Consider the following 20,586-nt stretch of genomic DNA (forward strand, 5'->3'; position numbering starts at 1 on the left):
TTGACTGACTTGTTGACTGACTGAGTGACTGCCTGATTTATTGACTGAATGACTGACTTGGTGACTGACTGCCTGACTTATTGACCGAATGACTGATTTGGTCAGTTGTGTGTATCTCTGTCCTTTGGCTGATTACATGGAATATTGATTTCATTGGTCATACTGGAACACCCTCTTGTGAAAACAGGCAGGCGGTTTGTATGCCCACTGTGGATTTACAGATGTAATTACACACATTTAATTGCAATGCTGACTCTTGTAAATTGATGGAAAAAGCTCATGATATATTAGGCAAAGGGGAAAATTCAATCTCGCCCTCAATAGAAATACAGTGCATTCGGAAAGTATTCAGATCCCTTGATTATTTCCACATTTTGTTAGGTTACAGCCTTATTCTGAAATGGATTAAATCAATAAAAATCCTCAGTAATCTACACACAATACCCCATAATAACAAAGTGAAATAAGGTTATTTGACATTTTTGCAAATTTATGGAGAAATAATATATACCTTATTTAGGTACAGTAAGTATTCAGAACCTTTGCTATTAGACTCATAATTGAGCTAAGGTGCATCCTGTTTCCATTGATCATCCTTGAGATGTTTCTACAACTTGTGTCCTTGAGATGTTTCTACAACCTGCGGTAAATTCAAAGGATTGGACATGATTTGAAAAGGCACACACCTGTCTATATAAGGTCTGACAGTTGACAATGCATGTCAGAGCAAAAATCAAGCCATGAAGTCGTAGAGCTCCAAGACAGGATGGTGTCGAGGCACAGAACTGGGGAAGAGTATCAAAACATTTCTGCAGCATTGAAGATTCCCAAGAACTCAGTGGCCTCCATCATTGTTAAATGGAAGAAGTTTGGAACCACCAAGACTCTTCCTAGAGCTGGCCACCTGGCCAAACTGAGCAATCGGTGGAGAAGGGCCTTGGTCAGGGAGGTGACCAAGAACCCGATGGTCACTCTGACAGAGCTCTAGAGTTCCTCTATGGAGATGGGAGAACCTTCCAGAAGGACAACCATCTCTGCAGCACTACACCAATCAGGCCTTTATTGGTGTAGTGCTGCAGAGATGGTTGTCCGTCTGGAAGGTTCTCCCAGGAGTGGCTCTGTTCTGATGAAACCAAGATTGAACTCTTTGTCCTGAATGCCAACGGTCACATCTGGAGGAAATCTGGCACCATCCCTATGGGGAAGCATGGTGGTGGCAGCATCATGCTCAGGGGATGCTTTTCAGCGGCAGGGACTGGGAGACTAGTCAGGATCAAGGCAAAGATGAACGGAGCAAAGTACTGAGAGATCCTTAAAGGAAACCTGATCCAGAGCGCTCAGGACCTCAGAATGGGGCAAAGGTTCACCTTCCAACAGGACAATGACTCTAAGCACACAGCCAAGACAATGCAGCAGTGACTTCGGGACAAGTCTCTGAATGTCCTTGAGTGTTCCTGCAAAAGATCCCATGGCACTTATCGTAAGAGTAGGGGTGTTAACCCCAGTGTCCTGGCTAAATTCCCAATTCTGGCCCTCAAACCATCACGGTTACCTAATAATCCCCAGTTTACGATTGGCTCATTCATCCCCCTCCTCTACCCTGTAACTATTCCCCAGGTTGTTGCTGTAAATGAGAACGTGTTCTCAGTCAACTTACCAGGTGAAATAAAGGATAAATCAAATTTAAAAAATAAAAAACAGCCCGGACTTGAACCGGATGAAACATCTCTGGAGAGACCTGAAGATAGCTGTGCAGCAATGCTCCCCATCCAGCCTGACAAAGCTTGAGAGAATCAGCAGAGAGGAATGAGAGAAACTCCCCAAATACAGATGTGCCAAGCTTGTAAGACATGATTTATCAACCCCTACAAAAATGTTAATTGATTATAATCCACTGTACAGGAGAAATATGGCAAAGGCAGGCTGGACTGGTTTGAATTGAGTCTTAGATTTGAAAGTGTCTTTTAGGGCTGTGAGGTCAATGCTTTATGTGTTGTTTGGAACAGGGGTGCAACTTTCACTGGGGACGGGGGCTACTCTTTATTTGACTGATGTAGCTAACAAGGTAACAGCTGTTTGACTTAACAGAAAGAAAAAAAATATTCTCAGTGCTGAGCTAGTAGTGTAAATGACATGGAACGTTAGCTAATGTCTCATCCCCCATCGACTGAAGTTCTGTCTGAAGAGAATGAACTAGAGCTAGCTAGTAGCTACCACAGCCTGTTTAGCTCTAGCCTCTAGCGATCTGTCAGGTAGCAGCATCTAACAGCTGGTGTGTGTATGGAAATGTTTTGTATCCTTTTTGTCCCATTTCAACAGAAGTAAATTAACTTTGAATAGTAATCAGTGAATGGATACAAAGTTCCATCTTATAAATAAAACTGTGAAGGACCTCGGTGTTACTCTGGACCCTGATCTCTCTTTTGAAGAACATATGAAGATCATTTCGAGGACAGCTTTTTTCCATCTACGTAACATTGCAAAAATCAGAAACTTTCTGTCCAAAAATGATGCAGAAAAATTAATCCATGCTTTGTCACTTCGAGGTTAGACTACTGCAATGCTCTACTTTCCGGCTACCCGGATAAAGCACTAAATAAACTTCAGTTAGTGCTAAATACGGCTGCTAGAATCCTGACTAGAACCAAACAATTTGATCATATTACTCCTGTGCTAGCCTCTCTACACTGGCTTCCTGTCAAAGCAAGGGCTGATTTCAAGGTTTTACTGCTAACCTACAAAGCATTACATGGGCTTGCTCCTACCTATCTCTCTGATTTGGTCCTGCCGTACATACCTACACGTACGCTACGGTCACAAGACGCAGGCCTCCTAATTGTCCCTAGAATTTCTAAGCAAACAGCTGGAGGCAGGGCTTTCTCCTATAGAGCTCCATTTTTATGGAACGGTCTGCCTACCCCTGTCAGAGACGCAAACTCGGTCTCAACCTTTAAGTCTTTACTGAAGACTCATCTCTTCAGTGGGTCATATGATTGAGTGTAGTTGGCCCAGGAGTGGGAAGGTGAACGGAAAGGCTCTGGAGCAACGAACCGCCCTTGCTGTCTCTGCCTGGCCGGTTCCCCTCTTTCCCCTGGGATTCTCTGCCTCTAACCCTATTACAGGGGCTGAGTCACTGGCTTACTGGGGCTCTCTCATGCCGTCCCTGGAGGGTGTGCGTCACCTGAGTGGGTTGATTCACTGTTGTGGTCATCCTATCTGGGTTGCCCCCCCCCCTTGGGTTGTGCTGTGGCGGAGGTCTTTGTGGGCTATACTCAGCCTTGTCTCAGGATGGTAAGTTGGTGGTTGAAGATATCCCTCTAGTGGTGTGGGGACTGTGCTTTGGCAAAGTGGTTGGGGTTATATCCTTCCTGTTTGGCCCTGTCCGGGGGTGTCCTCGGATGGGGCCACAGTGTCTCCTGACCCCTCCTGTCTCAGCCTCCAGTATTTATGCTGCAGTAGTTTGTGTCGGGGGGCTAGGGTCAGTTTGTTATATCTGGAGTACTTCTCCTGTCCTATTCGGTGTCCTGTGTGAATCTAAGTGTGCGTTCTCTAATTCTCTCCTTCTCTCTTTCTTTCTCTTTCTCTAGGACCATGAGGACTACCATGATAATAATAATATAATAATATATGCCATTTAGCCCTTTTAGGACCATGCCCCAGGACTACCTGACAACTGATGACTCCTTGCTGTCCCCAGTCCACCTGGCCATGCTGCTGCTCCAGTTTCAACTGTTCTGCCTTATTATTATTCGACCATGCTGGTCATTTATGAACATTTGAACATCTTGGCCATGTTCTGTTATAATCTCCACCCGGCACAGCCAGAAGAGGACTGTCCACCCCACATATTCTCTCTCTAATTCTCTCTTTCTTTCTCTCTCTCGGAGGACCTGAGCCCTAGGACCATGCCCCAGGACTACCTGACATGATGACTCCTTGCTGTCCCCAGTCCACCTGGCCATGCTGCTGCTCCAGTTTCAACTGTTCTGCCTTATTATTATTCGACCATGCTGGTCATTTATGAACATTTGAACATCTTGGCCATGTTCTGTTATAATCTCCACCCGGCACAGCCAGAAGAGGACTGTCCACCCCACATATGCTCTCTCTAATTCTCTCTTTCTTTCTCTCTCTCGGAGGACCTGAGCCCTAGGAAAATGCCCCAGGACTACCTGACATGATGACTCCTTGCTGTCCCCAGTCCACCTGGCCATGCTGCTGCTCCAGTTTCAACTGTTCTGTCTTATTATTATTCGACCATGCTGGTCATTTATGAACATTTGAACATCTTGGCCATGTTCTGTTATAATCTCCACCCGGCACAGCCAGAAGAGGACTGGCCACCCCACATAGCCTGGTTCCTCTCTAGGTTTCTTCCTAGGTTTTGGCCTTTCTAGGGAGTTTTTCCTAGCCACCGTGCTTCTACACCTGCATTGCTTGCTGTTTGGGGTTTTAGACTGGGTTTCTGTACAGCACTTTGAGATATCAGCTGATGTACGAAGGGCTATATAAATACATTTGATTTGATTTGATCTTGAGTTGATAGCTAGGTTACAGTCTGGGATCTGGGAAAAATGGTCATTTCAATTATTGAACCATTGATTCTATTATTGGATCATATAATGTATATATCTACACAAAGGTCATTCTTTGTCATGCATCATTTGAGCAGGATCAGATGGTGACAGGGGTTTCAGCAGGGTCATACATCCAGCGAAGACCAGTCTGTGACGGCTCTGAGGTGAACTTTGCAGATACAACATTGCATTCTCTTTGCAGCAAACAATGGACAAGCCAGAAGCTTCAAAGATTTGAACTATTTTAAGAAAGTCTGACAAACCTCTAAAGTTGAATTCCCAATGTTTTCAAGGGTTTATAGAGGCTTTTCCCGATGACACAAAACATGACAGACAAAAATGTGACGAAGACCTGGGTAACACTATTGATGAAGATGAAAGCATACAGATGTGTTTGAATGTGCAGTCATGTTCATATCATCTCAGACATCAATTACTGCAAGTTAAGACCATCCATAGAACATACCAGTGAAAATGAATATCATGCACTCAGAAATGAAAATCCTCTGCTGGAGGTGTAAAACACAAAAGGAGACATATTTGCATATGTTATGATCTTGTCAAGGCTGGCTGAATTCAGGCTTCTCCCTGTTCTTGTTTGCTTGGAAATGTTGATACTGGAGTCTGTTATCAGAAGAAACTGTGTAAACTAGCATTTATGGTGGCTAAGAAAAGCATTGCCATTAATTGGAAGGTTGGTTATCCTCCCAGAATGTCACAATGGGTGGCAGAAATGTCAAGTTATGCATCATTAGATTTAATTTATTACAAGATTAAGGGTATATACTGTGAAACATTCAGAACGTCTGGGTGCCTTATATGGAATACTGTATGACAAAAGCAGTTGAGCAGTTGTATATAGATATTTTTTTTTCATGGCACACGAGACAACTGTCTGATTTGCACCTGTCCTATTGGACTAATCCATTGAGGAGGCCGCGGGGATTCCATGGTCCAAGAATATGGGGATTGTGTCTCAGATGCACAAGGCACAGCTCTCTCCAGAATGCGCTCTCTCCCGCCATTTCATGGACATTCATTGTTTCTTAACTTCATTGTGTGCATTGTTTGCTGTGTCTATCAATTCCCCATTACATACAGTACCAGTCAAACGTTTGGACACACCTACTCATTCCAGGGTTTAAAAAAAAAATATATTTTCTACATTGTAGAATAATAGTGAAGACATCAAAACTATGAAATAACATATATGGAATCATGTAGTAACCAAAAACGTGTTAAACAAATCAAAATATATCTTATATTTGAGATTCTTCAAAGTATCCTTGATTACAGCTTTGCACACTGTTGGGATTCTCTCAACCAGCTTCATGAGGTAGTCACTTGGAATGTATTTCAATTAACAGGTGGGCCTTGTTAAAAGCACATTTGTGGAATTCTTCTTAATTGAGCCAGTCAGTTGTGTTGTGACAAGGTAGGGGTGGTATACAGAAGATGGCCCTATTTGGTTTTTTATTTTTATTTTATTTCACCTTTATTTAACCAGGTAGGCTAGTTGAGAACAAGTTCTCATTTGCAACTGCGACTTGGCCAAGATAAAGCATAGCAGTGTGAACAGACAACACAGAGTTACACATGGAGTAAACAATTAACAAGTCAATAACACAGTAGAAAAAGAAGCAGTGATCGGTTGAAAAGCATGCATTTGGTTTTACTAGCGTTTAAGAGCAGTTGGAGGCCACGGAAGGAGTGCTGTATGGCATTGAAGCTCGTTTGGAGGTTAGATAGCACAGTGTCCAATGACGGGCCGAAAGTATATAGAATGGTGTCGTCTGCGTAGAGGTGGATCAGGGAATCGCCCGCAGCAAGAGCAACATCATTGATATATACAGAGAAAAGAGTCGGCCCGAGAATTGAACCCTGTGGCACCCCATAGAGACTACCAGAGGACCGGACAGCATGCCCTCCGATTTGACACACTGAACTCTGTCTGCAAAGTAATTGGTGAACCAGGCAAGGCAGTCATCCGAAAAACCGAGGCTACTGAGTCTGCCGATAAGAATATGGTGATTGACAGAGTCAAAAGCCTTGGCAAGGTCGATGAAGACGGCTGCACAGTACTGTCTTTTATCGATGGCGGTTATGATGTCGTTAAGTACCTTGAATGTGGCTAAGGTGCACCCGTGACCGGCTCGGAAACCAGATTGCATAGCGGAGAAGGTACGGTGGGATTCGAGATGGTCAGTGACCTGTTTGTTGACTTGGCTTTCGAAGACCTTAGATAGGCAGGGCAGAATGGATATAGGTCTGTAACAGTTTGGGTCCAGGGTGTCTCCCCCTTTGAAGAGGGGGATGACTGCGGCAGCTTTCCAATCCTTGGGGATCTCAGACGATATGAAAGAGAGGTTGAACAGGCTGGTAATAGGGGTTGCGACAATGGCGGCGGATAGTTTCAGAAATAGAGGGTCCAGATTGTCAAGCCCAGCTGATTTATACGGGTCCAGGTTTTGCAGCTCTTTCAGAACATCTGCTATCTGGATTTGGGTAAAGGAGAACCTGGAGAGGCTTGGGCGAGGAGCTGCGGGGGGGCCGGAGCTGTTGGCCGAGGTAGGAGTAGCCAGGCGGAAGGCATGGCCAGCCGTTGAGAAATGCTTGTTGAAGTTTTCGATAATCATGGATTTGTCGGTGGTGACCGTGTTACATAGCCTCAGTGCAGTGGGCAGCTGGGAGGAGGTGTTCTTGTTCTCCATGGACTTCACAGTGTCCCAGAACTTTTTGGAGTTGGAGCTACAGGATGCAAACTTCTGCCTGAAGAAGCTGGCCTTAGCTTTCCTGACTGACTGCGTGTATTGGTTCCTGACTTCCCTGAACAGTTGCATATCGCGGGGACTGTTCGATGCTATTGCAGTCCGCCACAGGATGTTTTTGTGCTGATCGAGGGCAGTCAGGTCTGGAGTGAACCAAGGGCTGTGTCTGTTCTTAGTTCTGCATTTTTTGAACGGAGCATGCTTATCTAAAATGGTGAGGAAGTTACTCTTAAAGAATGACCAGGCATCCTCAACTGACAGGATGAGGTCAATGTCCTTCCAGGATACCAGGGCCAGGTCGATTAGAAAGGCCTGCTCACAGAAGTGTTTTAGGGAGCGTTTGACAGTGATGAGGGGTGGTCGTTTGACTGCGGCACCGTAGCGGATACAGGCAATGAGGCAGTGGTCGCTGAGATCCTGGTTGAAGACAGCGGAGGTGTATTTGGAGGGCCAATTGGTCAGGATGACGTCTATGAGGGTGCCCTTGCTTACAGAGTTAGGGTTGTACCTGGTGAGTTCCTTGATGATTTGTGTGAGATTGAGGGCATCTAGCTTAGATTGAAGGACTGCCGGGGTGTTAAGCATATCCCAGTTTAGGTCACCTAACAGAACAAACTCTGAAGCTAGATGGGGGGGCAATCAGTTCACAAATGGTGTCCAGGGCACAGCTGGGAGCTGAGGGGGGTCGGTAGCAGGCGGAAACAGTGAGAGACTTATTTCTGGAGAGAGTAATTTTCAGAATTAGTCGTTCGAACTGTTTGGGTATGGACCTGGAAAGTATGACATTACTTTGCAGGCTATCTCTGCAGTAGACTGCAACCCCCCCCCCCCCCTTTGGCAGTTCTATCTTGACGGAAGATGTTATAGTTGGATATGGAAATCTCTGAATTTTTGGTGGCCTTCCTGAGCCAGGATTCAGACACGGCAAGGACATCAGGGTTAGCAGAGTGTGCTAAAGCAGTGAGTAAAACAAACTTAGGGAGGAGGCTTCTGATGTTGACATGCCTGAAACCAAGGCTTTTTCGATCACAGAAGTCAACAAATGAGGGTACCTGGGGACATGCAGGCCCTGGGTTTACCTCCACATCATCTGCGGAACAGAGAAGGAGTAGTATGAGGGTGTGGCTAAAGGCTATCAAAACTATCAGTCGCCTAGAGAGTTGGGGACAGAGAATAAGAGGAGCAGGTTTCTGGGCATGGTAGAAAATATTCAGGGCATAATGCGAAGACAGGGGTATGGTGGGGTGCGGGTACGGCGGAGGTAAGCCCAGGCACTGGGTGATGATGAGAGAGGTTTTATCTCTGGACATGCTGGTTGTAATGGGTGAGGTCACCGCATATGTGGGAGGAGGTATCAGGGGTATGAGGAGTGGGACTAGGGGCTCCATTGTGAACTAAAACAATGATAACTAACCTGAGCAACAGTATACAAGGCATATTGACATTTGAGAGAGACATACAGCGAGGCATACAGTAATCACAGGTGTTGAATTGGGAAAGCTAGCTAAAACAGTGGGTGAGACAACAGCTAATCATCTAGCATAACAACAGCAGGTAAAATGGCATTGACTAGGCAACGGGCCGACAGATAAAACAAACAAGCAGAATGGAGTACCATGATTAATGGACAGTCCAGCGTGCATCAGCTATGTAGCCAAGTGATCAGATTCCAGGGGCAGCGGTGGATGGGGCAGGGGGGCTGGACTGGCGAGTGTTATCCAGGTTAAGAAACTAACAATGACTAAATAGCTTGTAGCTAGTTAGCTGGTTAGCTTCTGGAGGTTCTTGAGTGTGTCCTAAAAATTAAAAATAATAGCGATTCCGTATCACATTGGGTGAGGCAGGTTTCCGGAAGGTATTATCACATTTTTAAAAATCGGGAAGAGATAGAAAGTACATATGGGCCACTGCGTGTTTGGGACGCGGCGATGCAGACGGTTAGCAGGCCTGTGCTAACAAGCTAACAGATTAGCAGGCTGGGGTAAACAAGGTAGTAGTTAGCGGACCTGGGCTAAACAAGCTAGCAGTTAGCATGCCGAATTAGCAAGCAAGGAGATTGGATTAGCCTTTGGAGGACGTCGCGATGGGGTGAGTCTGTTTATTCCTCTTCATGCAGTGACATCGATAGACCGGTTGTGGGTCCGGGTATTGTAGCCCAGGAGTATGCTAGGAGCACAGGAGCTCTGGCCGGGTTAGCTTCAAGCTACTTGGGTGGAAACGCTAGCCAGGAGTAATCAACCAGGGTTGTGGTTTAGCTCGATAGCTAGTTGTGAAGATCCAGCTGAAAAATGTTCCGCTTCCAGTGGGAATCCGGGGATAAAAAAATAAATAGGTCCGTTATGCTCTGGTTAGCGTCGCGTTGTTCGAACTGGCGAGAGCTTTCCGAGCTAAAGGTTAGCTGATGACCGGTTAGCTGAAGACCGCTAGCATAGCTGGTGGTTAGCTGGCTAGCTTCAGTTGAGGGGTTCCGGTTCCGAAATAAATATAAATACTTTAGGAAAAGTAGCTACATTCGGTGATGCGGGTTGCAGGAGAGTATTTGGAAGCTTAGGTTTAGCAAAATGTTTTTAAAGATATGCAAAGAAAAATATCTAAAACGAAAAAGAGACGATATTTACAGAGAGACGATACGACAGGACAACTTACTGCTATGCCATCTTGGAAACGTAAATGGTTAAAGACCAAGTCCATATTATGGCAAGAACAGCTAAAAAAAGCAAACAGAAACGACAGTCCATCATTTCAAGAACCTTGAACATTTCTTTTGAGTGCAGTGACAAACACCATCAAGCGCTATGATGAAACTGGCTCTCATGAGGACCGCCACAGGAAAGGAAGACCCAGAGTTACCTCTTCTGCAGAGGATAAATTAATTAGAGTTAACTGCACCTCAGATTGCAGCGCAAATAAATGCTTCAAGGAGTTCAAGTAACAGACACATCTCAACATCAACTGTTCAGAGGAGACTGTGAATCAGGCCAAGGTGGAATTGCTGCAAAGAAATCACTACCTAAGGACACCAATAAGAAGAAGAGACTTGCTTGGGCCAAGGAACAAGAGCGATGGACATTAGACTGGTGGAAATCTGAGATGTTTTTTATTTTTTAAATTAGAAATGTTTGGTTCCAACCGCCATGTCTTTGTGAGAAGCAGAGTAGGTGAACAGATGATCTCCGCATGCGACTTTCCCACCATTAAGCATGGAGAAGAAGGTGTAATGGTGCTGGTGACACTGTCTGTGATTTATTTAGAATTCAAGGCACACTTAACAAGCGAGGCTACCACAGCATTCTGCAGTGATATGCCATCCCATCTGGTTTGCACTTAGTGGGACTGTCATTTGTTTTTCAACAGGACAATTACCCAAAACATACCTCCAGGCTGTGTAAGGGCTATTTGACCAAGAAGGAGAGTGATGGAGTGTTGCATCAGATGACCTGGCCTCCACAATAACCCAACCTCAACCCAATTGAGATGGTTTGGGATGAGTTGATGACTGCAGAGTGAAGGAAAATCATTCAAGAATTGCTCAGCATATGTGAGAACTCCTTCAAGACTTTTGGAAAAGCATTCCAGGTGAAGCTGGTTGAGAGAATACAAAGAGTGTGCAAATCTGTCATCAAGGCAAAGGGTGGCTCCTTTGAAGAATCAAAAATATAAATATATTTTGATTTGTTTAAACACTTTTTTTGGTTACTACATGATTCCATATATGTTATTTCATAGTTGTTATTCTACAATGTAGAAATAGTAAAAATACTTTAAAAAACCTTGAATGAGTAGGTGTGTCCAAACTTTTGACTGGTACTGTATATCACCAGTAGTAACCTACATTTACCATTAATTCCCATCATTTCTAATCTGCAATGTTTGTTAGGTTACGGTCATTTCTTTTAATGCATTGAATATATTATTATTACAGTCATTTAACTTCCTCATTGTTGGAGTGGACATGTGTTTTGTAGAACTCACAACCTATGCTACAAAGTTTTTGTTTAATTCTTTTCATTTCGAGTTTTGTCAATTTATTCAGCGTCTTTTGTTTGAAACGCTCCGGCTAATGTTGATTACAAATATAGAAGTTGGACTAGTCTACCTGGCCTGCGCACAAATGTAGGCCTATAAATGTGCCCATTTGGGGATGTCTGATAATATCTCTGATTGTCTTAACTCACCACCACTAATGAGCTGTGGAGCTTCTCAATGTAATCTTTCTTCACCTCAAACAGCACATAAATGAAGTCTGTTTTTATAATCAATTGAGAATGACAAAAGTTCCTCAAAGTATTTGAAGAATATTTCCAGTTCTTTCCCTTTCGATAACCACTCGGCAAGAAGGTGAAAAATGTAAAGCTCTGATCCAGTGGAAACGTCATAAAATACCTGATTACTTCTAATCCCTTGCACTAATAGCCTACAGCTGTGTCTGTCCCGAGCTCATCGGCGCAGAATATTTAGTTGTTTATATTTTTACATTTTCTCCCCAATTTCGAACCCCAGGCTGTAGTGACGCCGCAACACTGCGATGCAGTGCCTTAGAATGCTGAGCCTCTTGGGAGGTCGGGCCCAGAATATTTTATACAATGCTTCAAGTTTGCTAGCATGAGTTTCTGGGTGACCCAGTTGATAGTTGATACAATGTTTCAAGTTCGTTGCAGACAGGCCATGTGTAGCCAATGTGATTCATAGTATTTTTTTGAAAAATCAAGATATTTTCTACCTGCTGGCTGCAATGTTTTTATGTATTGGCTGTATGTACGCTATTTTTACATAGTTGGCAATGGCAATAAAAGTTACATTTAGATTTGTATAATTTTCATTTAGATTTAGATAGAATGTAGATTTACCACAGGTCATGATTTTGATATACAAATACTTAAAATTGAAATTATACTGTTCCACGAAAATGCACATATGAAAATCTAAACTGGCATGAAGATTGGTAGAAATGGTAAGAAAAATTGTTGCTCCAAATGTCAAAGGTTCCTAACTGCTGGTGTAGCCTATTACCGACAACTTCAGGAGCGTAATTCTGTGAAGACCAGCAGCAGCAGGAGAAAGTTATTTTCTTCTGGTTAGGCTATCTTGATCTCTGACTCCCTCTTGAGTAATTTGTGTGTCTTAATTATTTAATCAAACAGCCTGCTAGAGATTCAGAGACAAACTTGCTTTATCAATTCTGAACAAAGCAGTGAAGATTCGAAGACTCAACCATGACATTTTATGGAGGTGCGTAAATACAGGTGAAGGACTGATGGCAACATATACAATCTCTGAATGGAGAGTTGACTGTGAACTCTGGACCATGGGATGTTAGCAAAAATGTAGTTTGGGAAACTTTGGTTTGACAAAACAAGCTTCTCAACTACACACAAAAGGATACTGAATGCTGCCTGCTTCTACCGTGTTCCTTTAAAGTGTTTTTATGGGGAAGGTCATGGCTAAGGAAAGTGATTGACTAGCTAATGGAAAATATGTTCTAGTGCTCTACCCTGCTCTCACAGTAGCAGCTGTACCACATGTTCCGGTGGACAACGTAACCAAGACTCTAACCACCCCAGAAAGAATATTAGAGGAACTGAGTTCTCTGAACTTCCAATGCCGTATATTGTTACCCTTTGGAGGGTCAGAAGGTGGACAAACTAACACACCATTTCTGGTTAGACATTCTCCTGCTGTGCATGTCAACCGAAGAATGTTGAAAGGGTTCATAATGGGTTTTGAGGAATATTGAATCCATCTGTGCCTGTTTTCTTTTTTTTTAACCTCAATATGATTTTCTAACATTAGCTGCTCAAGATCTGAGAAAAAGTTGTAAAGTTAAATATCCATATTTCAAGTTAAAATCAGGCCTATATGAGAAAACCATCTTCATTTAGTATGACACTCTTTGAACATCCTCATCCTTGCACAATACAACCTATACAACCCCGGGGACCAATTAGAGTGGACTATTGTACAGACTAAATTGGAGCTAGTGGCTAATTTTCTCCTCACATAAATGGATTTATTTTTTGTTGCTCAATCAAGAAAGCAAAGCACACCCATTACAAAGGGAACCAATCTGCTAATATGAGTCAACATCATTTGCATATCAAATAAGCATTTAATGTTAAGCCTCAAAGGCTAATGATATACAAGTGTTAAGTGTTTGCATTAAATGTTTGACAAATGACTCAATGTTTTATAAACAATGAATTAACTCACACTAACTGTCTGAATCAGGAGTGTTAGAGCCAGGCTTGATGTGCATTCTGATTCAAGCCTGGCTCTAACACTATTGACTCAGACAGTTCATTTATTGTTAATCCCTATGCAGTGGAAACTGACCTATTGCCTCTACCATTCACCTCTCTTTCACATACAGTATATTTCGTAATACACTAGTATGACTTTACTTCAGCCCTAAATGAGTACATTATGATAAGGTGCCATCTGATTTCAAAGGTGCTAAACCATGTGGGTATATATATGTATCCAAAGGATTCACTCAGTCAAAGCCGTGAACAGCTGAATCATTCACATGTCTTCTTGCTTCTGTCTCAGCACCAGGAGGATCAGCATAATAAAGTCACACTCTGGTCTGCTTGCCTGTCTGCTTGTCCGTCTGCCTGTCTGTCTGTTTGTCTGTCTGTCTGTCTGCAGAGCTATCTTTGGCAGTGCTTCAGCAGCACAATGAGGTGTGCCGAAGTTAGGCACTGTAGAGTTTCAACGTCAGAACGTGGAAGACTTCTCACTTCCACTGTAGCCCATTAACTCAGTGACATATTCAGGCCTCAACACTATTTAGTGACACCATGTAGCCTTGCCTTGGTGTGGTTGGTAACACTTAACATGGCTATATTTTCTAACAGATAGGACTTAGCTCATACAGTAAGATACTGTTAATTAACCATTCTGTTAACCACTAACATGTATTACTGTTTATAATATTGTTACGCATTGTTATGACAGTAAAGACAGTTCAACATTTTGTAGAACATTTGCTAATGTTTGCACTGAAGATTACATGCACAGCTTGAAGGCACACCCACGTACTTTTGGAAGATGAAGAAGCCATACTCCATAAGACAGTGATGAAACATATGAGAACACACAAAAACAACTGTGAAAGTATCAACGTCCACTTACAGTAAGACAGCATACTTTCTCTAGTTTCACTCCAATACATTTCAGCTATAGTCAATAACAATGAAATTGCCTCACAAAGCATAGCAGAGGAGAGAAAAGTCAAGGTCAAGTGTTCCATTCATTCCTTATTCTTAGTGCCAGCTAAACTCAGATTGACTCATTCATTGTTGATGAAAGGTCCTTCCCTGGAGTAGGATCAATTTAGCTGGATGATAGTGGATACGCTGTGGTGGGCTAGCATCCTTGCAGCATACAAACACAGGCTTGACGGAGATCTGTGTGGTAGCAGGCAGCATGACTAGTGTCATATCTTTGGCGCTGTATACATAATATACATTAAGACAATATAGAGCCTGCAGCAGAACGGGGAACTGTGGATACCCTGCATGCGGAGGACTTAGTGCTCCTCCAGCCACTGAGCCTGTACATCTGGATCAGTTGTTAAACCACAGGGTTCTGGAGATCTCATTTAACTGAACAGGATACTCAACATTTACTTCTTACAGTTCATTTATTCAACATGCACACCGGCACAATGTACAGTGCAGGAGCCCTATCAAGTGGTTTGAGTTTTCAATAGAGATCATTGTGAATGGTGAGAAGTGTTTTTGTCCAGATGCTTCTCTACTCTCTACTCTCTCCAGCCAAGGCGAGGTAAGGAGGGGGTTTGCAGGAGATTACCCAGGATATGATGTCCCTCCCTGGGATCATCTCTGAATGTTTGACGAGTGAAGGCTTTACCTCAGCAGACTGCCTTTATACCCCTTGAGATGTAGAATCAGAATGACTACTACCCCCTCACCAATAGGATCCAGCCTGCCAGCACAATACCAGAAAGCACTCTGTTTAATAATGCTGGCTGAAATCTATTCACACCAGCTCCTCCATAAAAGCCATGGTGCCTGGAGCATTGCATTAGGTTAGCAAACCAATCAGAGAGGCAGCACTTATGAATTAGGATGGGCACTGTACTTGTTTGTGTGCCATTTTATAATAGTAAAACGTATTTTAAAATAAATTCCCCATACATTTGTGAGGTGGAAGACCTTCAGGAAAAAGACGATTGGGTAACCCCTGCACTCTCAGTCTCTTTACTTTAAAAAGGTTAATACAGCTGCTTTAAAACCTACTTTTTAAATGCACTTCACAATAACCTTCGGTTAAGTAAATGTTGGTGTACCTATAGTTGACAGTATAGCACTGAAAAGAGGTTAGGCTTTATCACACCCATGACACAATGCTTTCATAGATTGTGGCTCATCTCTCCCCTGAACTCTGCAGGGACTTAAAGTCCCTTAGTCCTACATATTTTATATAAGAACACTGAAAAGGTTGACAATGTGAACTCTCCAAGCACCCCCTTTCTTTTTCTCTTTGTTTGTTTGTTTGTTTGTTTGTTTGTTTGTTTGTTTGTTTGTTTGTTTGTTTGTTTCTTTCTTTATTTCTTTATTTCTTTCTTTCTCTGAGATAGAGCAGTAGATACAAAACGTGGAGGACTGGCCAGCTCTACACCAGAGATGTACAAACGACTCTGTGGTTTCATGCTTTACCATGGCATTTGCTCCTCCTCAACACAAAACCATATTTAGGCCTTGAACCACTGGCTCTATAGCCTGTTGCTAGGCTACACCAAGGAAATGCAAAGAAAAAAAGAAAACACTTATCAAGGAGAGAAAAATCTAGCAGGGCATGAAAGCATTACACTGTGGAAATGAAAAGACAAATTCTACATGAACTGGGAGCCACACAAAGAGGAAACGGTGCATAAACAACTTGTTCAGAATGGAACCCCACAGAATGTTTCCCTTAGCTTCAGAAAGGGAAGTGGAGAGGCCACATGGAGGGATGGCTGCTTGTGTGGATCAATGAAAAATGGCAGCTTGAGAGCTGTATGTTTACACATTCATTTGGATAACAGCATTCACACACATCACAGGAGTGCACTGTGTGGTGCTCGGGGCAGGGAGGAACTAGCTTAAGTAGTCCTCGATTTGTTCCTAACAGGAATCCCTGTGAAGTCCAATGAAGAGTTCTCTAAGTACAATGTAAAGCTATGGTCCGTAACATTATATTTCAATCTCTATGGGCCTCAGGCAAACAAGGATATTCTGGTCATGACACTCATGTTACCCTCTGTTGTGAATATACGTTTTATACTTGAACAGAGTAAAATGCCAACAGAAGGTGCGGTTCTGCAGCTTAGAGTAATGCAATGTGCCGCTTTGCAGGCCAGGTTAACAAGGCCCCTGTGACATGGTATTTAGAAGAGTAGTGAACAGCAAGAAAGCTCTATTACATCCTACCAGCATGCACTGCAGAAATCATGTCAAACCCCCGTTTAAGTCCTGTCTCTCGGAAATCACTGAGGACTTATGAAAACGTCTCCGCTGCCTCATTCATTAAACTGTGAAGTGAAGAATAATTGGTATACAATGAAAAACACAACACACCATTTTAACAACCACCTGTTTTTACAAATTGCATTCCCACTGTAAGTTGGCTGACACCCATGGGAGTTGAACCCCAATACTATAACTACAGTATCATCTGTGATTCTCTGTAGAGACCATATAAGATCATTCAACAGTCTCCTCAGAGTTTTGTCCTAATCCAAGGACAATCATAAAACGTCAGACATACACATGTAGGATCTTTTTGCGCCAGTTTGCTACAGCAGGAAAATAATCCTGCAGCAACAGGACATGTGAATTAATATATAGATTATAATTAATGAAAAAATGAAATGATTACAAACTTCTGAAGCCTTTTTAAACTTCGAAATACACTACAGGATGAAAATGTCTGTAACGGCGTTCGTCTGTTGAAGGAAGAGAGTCGGACCGAAATGCAGCGTGTTTGTTACTCATGATCTTTAATGAAGACGATACATGAACGATACATGAAATAACTAAATACAAAAACAACAAACGGAACGTGAAACCTATTACAGCCTATCTGGTGAAACTACACAAAGACAGGAACAATCACCCACGAAATACAAAGCGAAACTAAGGCTGCCTAAATACGGTTCCCAATCCAAGACAACGAGAATCACCTGACTGATTAGGAATCACCTCAGGCAGCCAAGCCTATACCACACCGCTAATCAGCCGCGATCCCAAATAATACAAACCCCAATACGAAAACAACATATAAACCCATGTCACACCCTGGCCTACCCAAACATATAACAAAAACACAAAATACAATGACCAAGGCGTGACAATGTCCTGCATTGCATGAAAGTTCTCCTGCAACAGGGTGATGAAATTAAGATCCTACATCTGTATAAAAGTACAAATACTGGGACACAGTATAGTAGCATGTCATTGATACAGAAGATCCTATACAGAAAAGCTCCCCCCTCTTCTGTGGTGTGAAATATTCCAAATGGACAATAAAAAAAACTTAGAAATAGGGGCTAGACCTCCTTCATATCACAGACCACTCACTCACCTTGTAGACCTGATTGTGCAGTTGATGAGACACTCAGACTCTCTACTCCCTCTACTCAGACACACAAAATGGCCTCCGGAGCTTTCCAGCACCAGCATGAAAGGGACCTGATTACTTCTCTAGTGCCTGAGTGGAAATCAAACAGCCCATACTGTACCACCACCCACCACCACCTCCTCCACTGTAGGAGCTTGCAGTGTGACATGCCATGGGACATGTACTGTACGTATGGTACATCTTGATGGGCTGGCTTTGAATGAATTGGGATGACTTCATGTTAGCTCTGGAAGTACATTGTCAGCTATGCAAGTGCATTTGCCCCTTCCCTGTGTGTTAGTAGATAATGAAAGCAGGACCCATGGAGTACTTCAATAGCGTAGATTTTCATTCAAACATTTGAGAGAACTATGCTTGCAAATATTGATAGAAATCTATTATGAGTTCTGGGTTTAGCTGGCAAACAACAGTCCAAAAAAAATAAAAATAATGAATGGCAGTTGTCAATCCTGCAGTTACTCTGCAATATAAATACCATATTTAGTTATCTCTAAATGTCACCTCCCGATGCTGCCAAGTACTTTTGGCCAACATTAGGCTTCAATAGACATTTTAAAAGCCCCAACCCATCCCAGAAGTCCCATCCTATTTCTCTCACTGCCAGTTTATCAGAAATGTATTATCTTCTAAACGGACTTTCTCTCACTGATGAATTAATTTGGCGATCCTAGTACATTGTCTCCATGTGTCCTTATATGAGCAAACCTGAGCTATCTACAATGCAGGAGAGACAGATTTTTGTTTTGTTTTTGATTTTAATTGAACAACCATATTATACACAAAAAAATCTTACCAATAGCAACACACTTCTCCCATAAAAGTGAAAAGAATAGGAACTGAGCTACATACAGTACTATAGAAGAACCAGCACTAAAAGGTATGTACTAAGGTGGGCCAGCTGACACTGTAAATAAACTGACCTCCATCCCATATCATAAGCAGTGGCGACCCATCATTCAGGCCAGGTGGGCAGTTGTTATTATTATTATCTTTTTTGTTGCCTGTTTTGCATGATGTTTTGGCATTAATATGTGTCACATATCAGTTTGCAAACATTTTCTTTTTTAAGTATTGAGCTAATAAAGCCACATACAAACATTTTTTGCTTTCTCTCATGGGGACACTAAGTCACCACAAAATGTAAGGGAGGGCAAAACAATTCAAGCCCCTTGGGTGCTGCCATATATTTACATTAGAAGTGCCCATCCATGAAGGCTCAAGGTCATTGGCCACGGATAAAATGATTTCAAATCACATTATATCTACCGTAGCTTTGATTGGACTGATCATACTTTCAACATCTTAGCTAGCAAGCTAGACAAGTAGTCATGAATCACATCGACAATCTACTGGCAAATCCTTTTCAATCATTGTCATATGAAGAGAAATTATAGATAAAACGTATCGGTGCTCATTGGACATTACACAAAGTCAGACAGCTAACGACAACATCAGATGAGCTAACATTAGTAACCTAATCAATTCTCTATAGTATTAACTGGTATACGACTCCTTTCCGTTACTCAAGTTATAATGCGTTAGTTGCTTACTGGACCCTGGCAATCTGTGTGAAATGTTAACTAGTTAACGAACTAACCACTATCTGTGAACTAATGTTTTCCCTCTACAGTATGTGGTTAATTTTCAGAATGAGAAAATTAGGTGAAAATGAGGCATTGTTTGTTAAACAAGTGGATTCAGGGATCAAGTGTAGCTGGAGCTGGGCCTGGTTTAAGCGGGATGCCACCATAGAGGTGAAAGGAACACAACACTTTCTCTCTTTCTCACTTGTTCAATACAGTGGATAAAAAGGGTTATGCCAGGTGTACTCTCTGCCTGAAAGAGATCAGTTATGCCAGGTGTACTCTCTGCCTGAAAGAGATCAGTTATGCCAGGTGTACTCTCTGCCTGAAAGAGATCAGTTATGCCAGGTGTACTCTCTGCCTGAAAGAGATCAGTTATGCCAGGTGTACTCTCTGCCTGAAAGAGATCAGTTATGCCAGGTGTACTCTCTGCCTGAAAGAGACTCTCTGCCTCAGTTATGCCAGGTGTACTCTCTGCCTGAAAGAGATCAGTTATGCCAGGTGTACTCTCTGCCTGAAAGAGATCAGTTATGCCAGGTGTACTCTCTGCCTGAAAGAGATCAGTTATGCCAGGTGTACTCTCTGCCTGAAAGAGATCAGTTATGCCAACAAAAGGTAAAAAGTGCAAAAAGTGTACAATGTAATAATGTGCAGTTTAGGCCCAAAATATAGTTTTTGTGGTGTTGAACTTGACAGTAACACTTGTGTGAGTGAGGAGGGTTTATTTCATTTTTTACTCAGTGAAAGTTATTTTTGCACACACTTGATCGATGTCTACAGTACTACAGTGGCCACTATAATAGAGCAAAAATAGAATGCATGGTTGTTTCATTCTATTTCTACTTTAAGATGTTTTTTCCCCAAGTGCAATATTTAGATGTGTGGTCACACGCATCCTATTATAAAGGCTGTCATGATAACTGCAATATCAGTGTATTGTTTTTTTTTCTCAAGACTTGAGTGTCTTGAGTAGTAAAGTCTAGGCAGCAAAAAACATTGGATTGCTTCCTTTCC

The 20,586-nt window shown here is 42.5% G+C and overlaps 1 protein-coding gene across 3 annotated transcripts in view; it reads right to left on the minus strand.

The window, feature by feature from the left end:
* Positions 1-20,586, minus strand: part of LOC123992712 (cell adhesion molecule 1-like) — a 176,435-nt gene that overhangs the window by 4,882 nt on the left and 150,967 nt on the right. The window lies entirely within an intron of this gene.

This window comes from Oncorhynchus gorbuscha, linkage group LG13 (genome assembly GCF_021184085.1).
Source record: "Oncorhynchus gorbuscha isolate QuinsamMale2020 ecotype Even-year linkage group LG13, OgorEven_v1.0, whole genome shotgun sequence".
NCBI classification, from domain to species: Eukaryota; Metazoa; Chordata; class Actinopteri; order Salmoniformes; family Salmonidae; genus Oncorhynchus; species Oncorhynchus gorbuscha.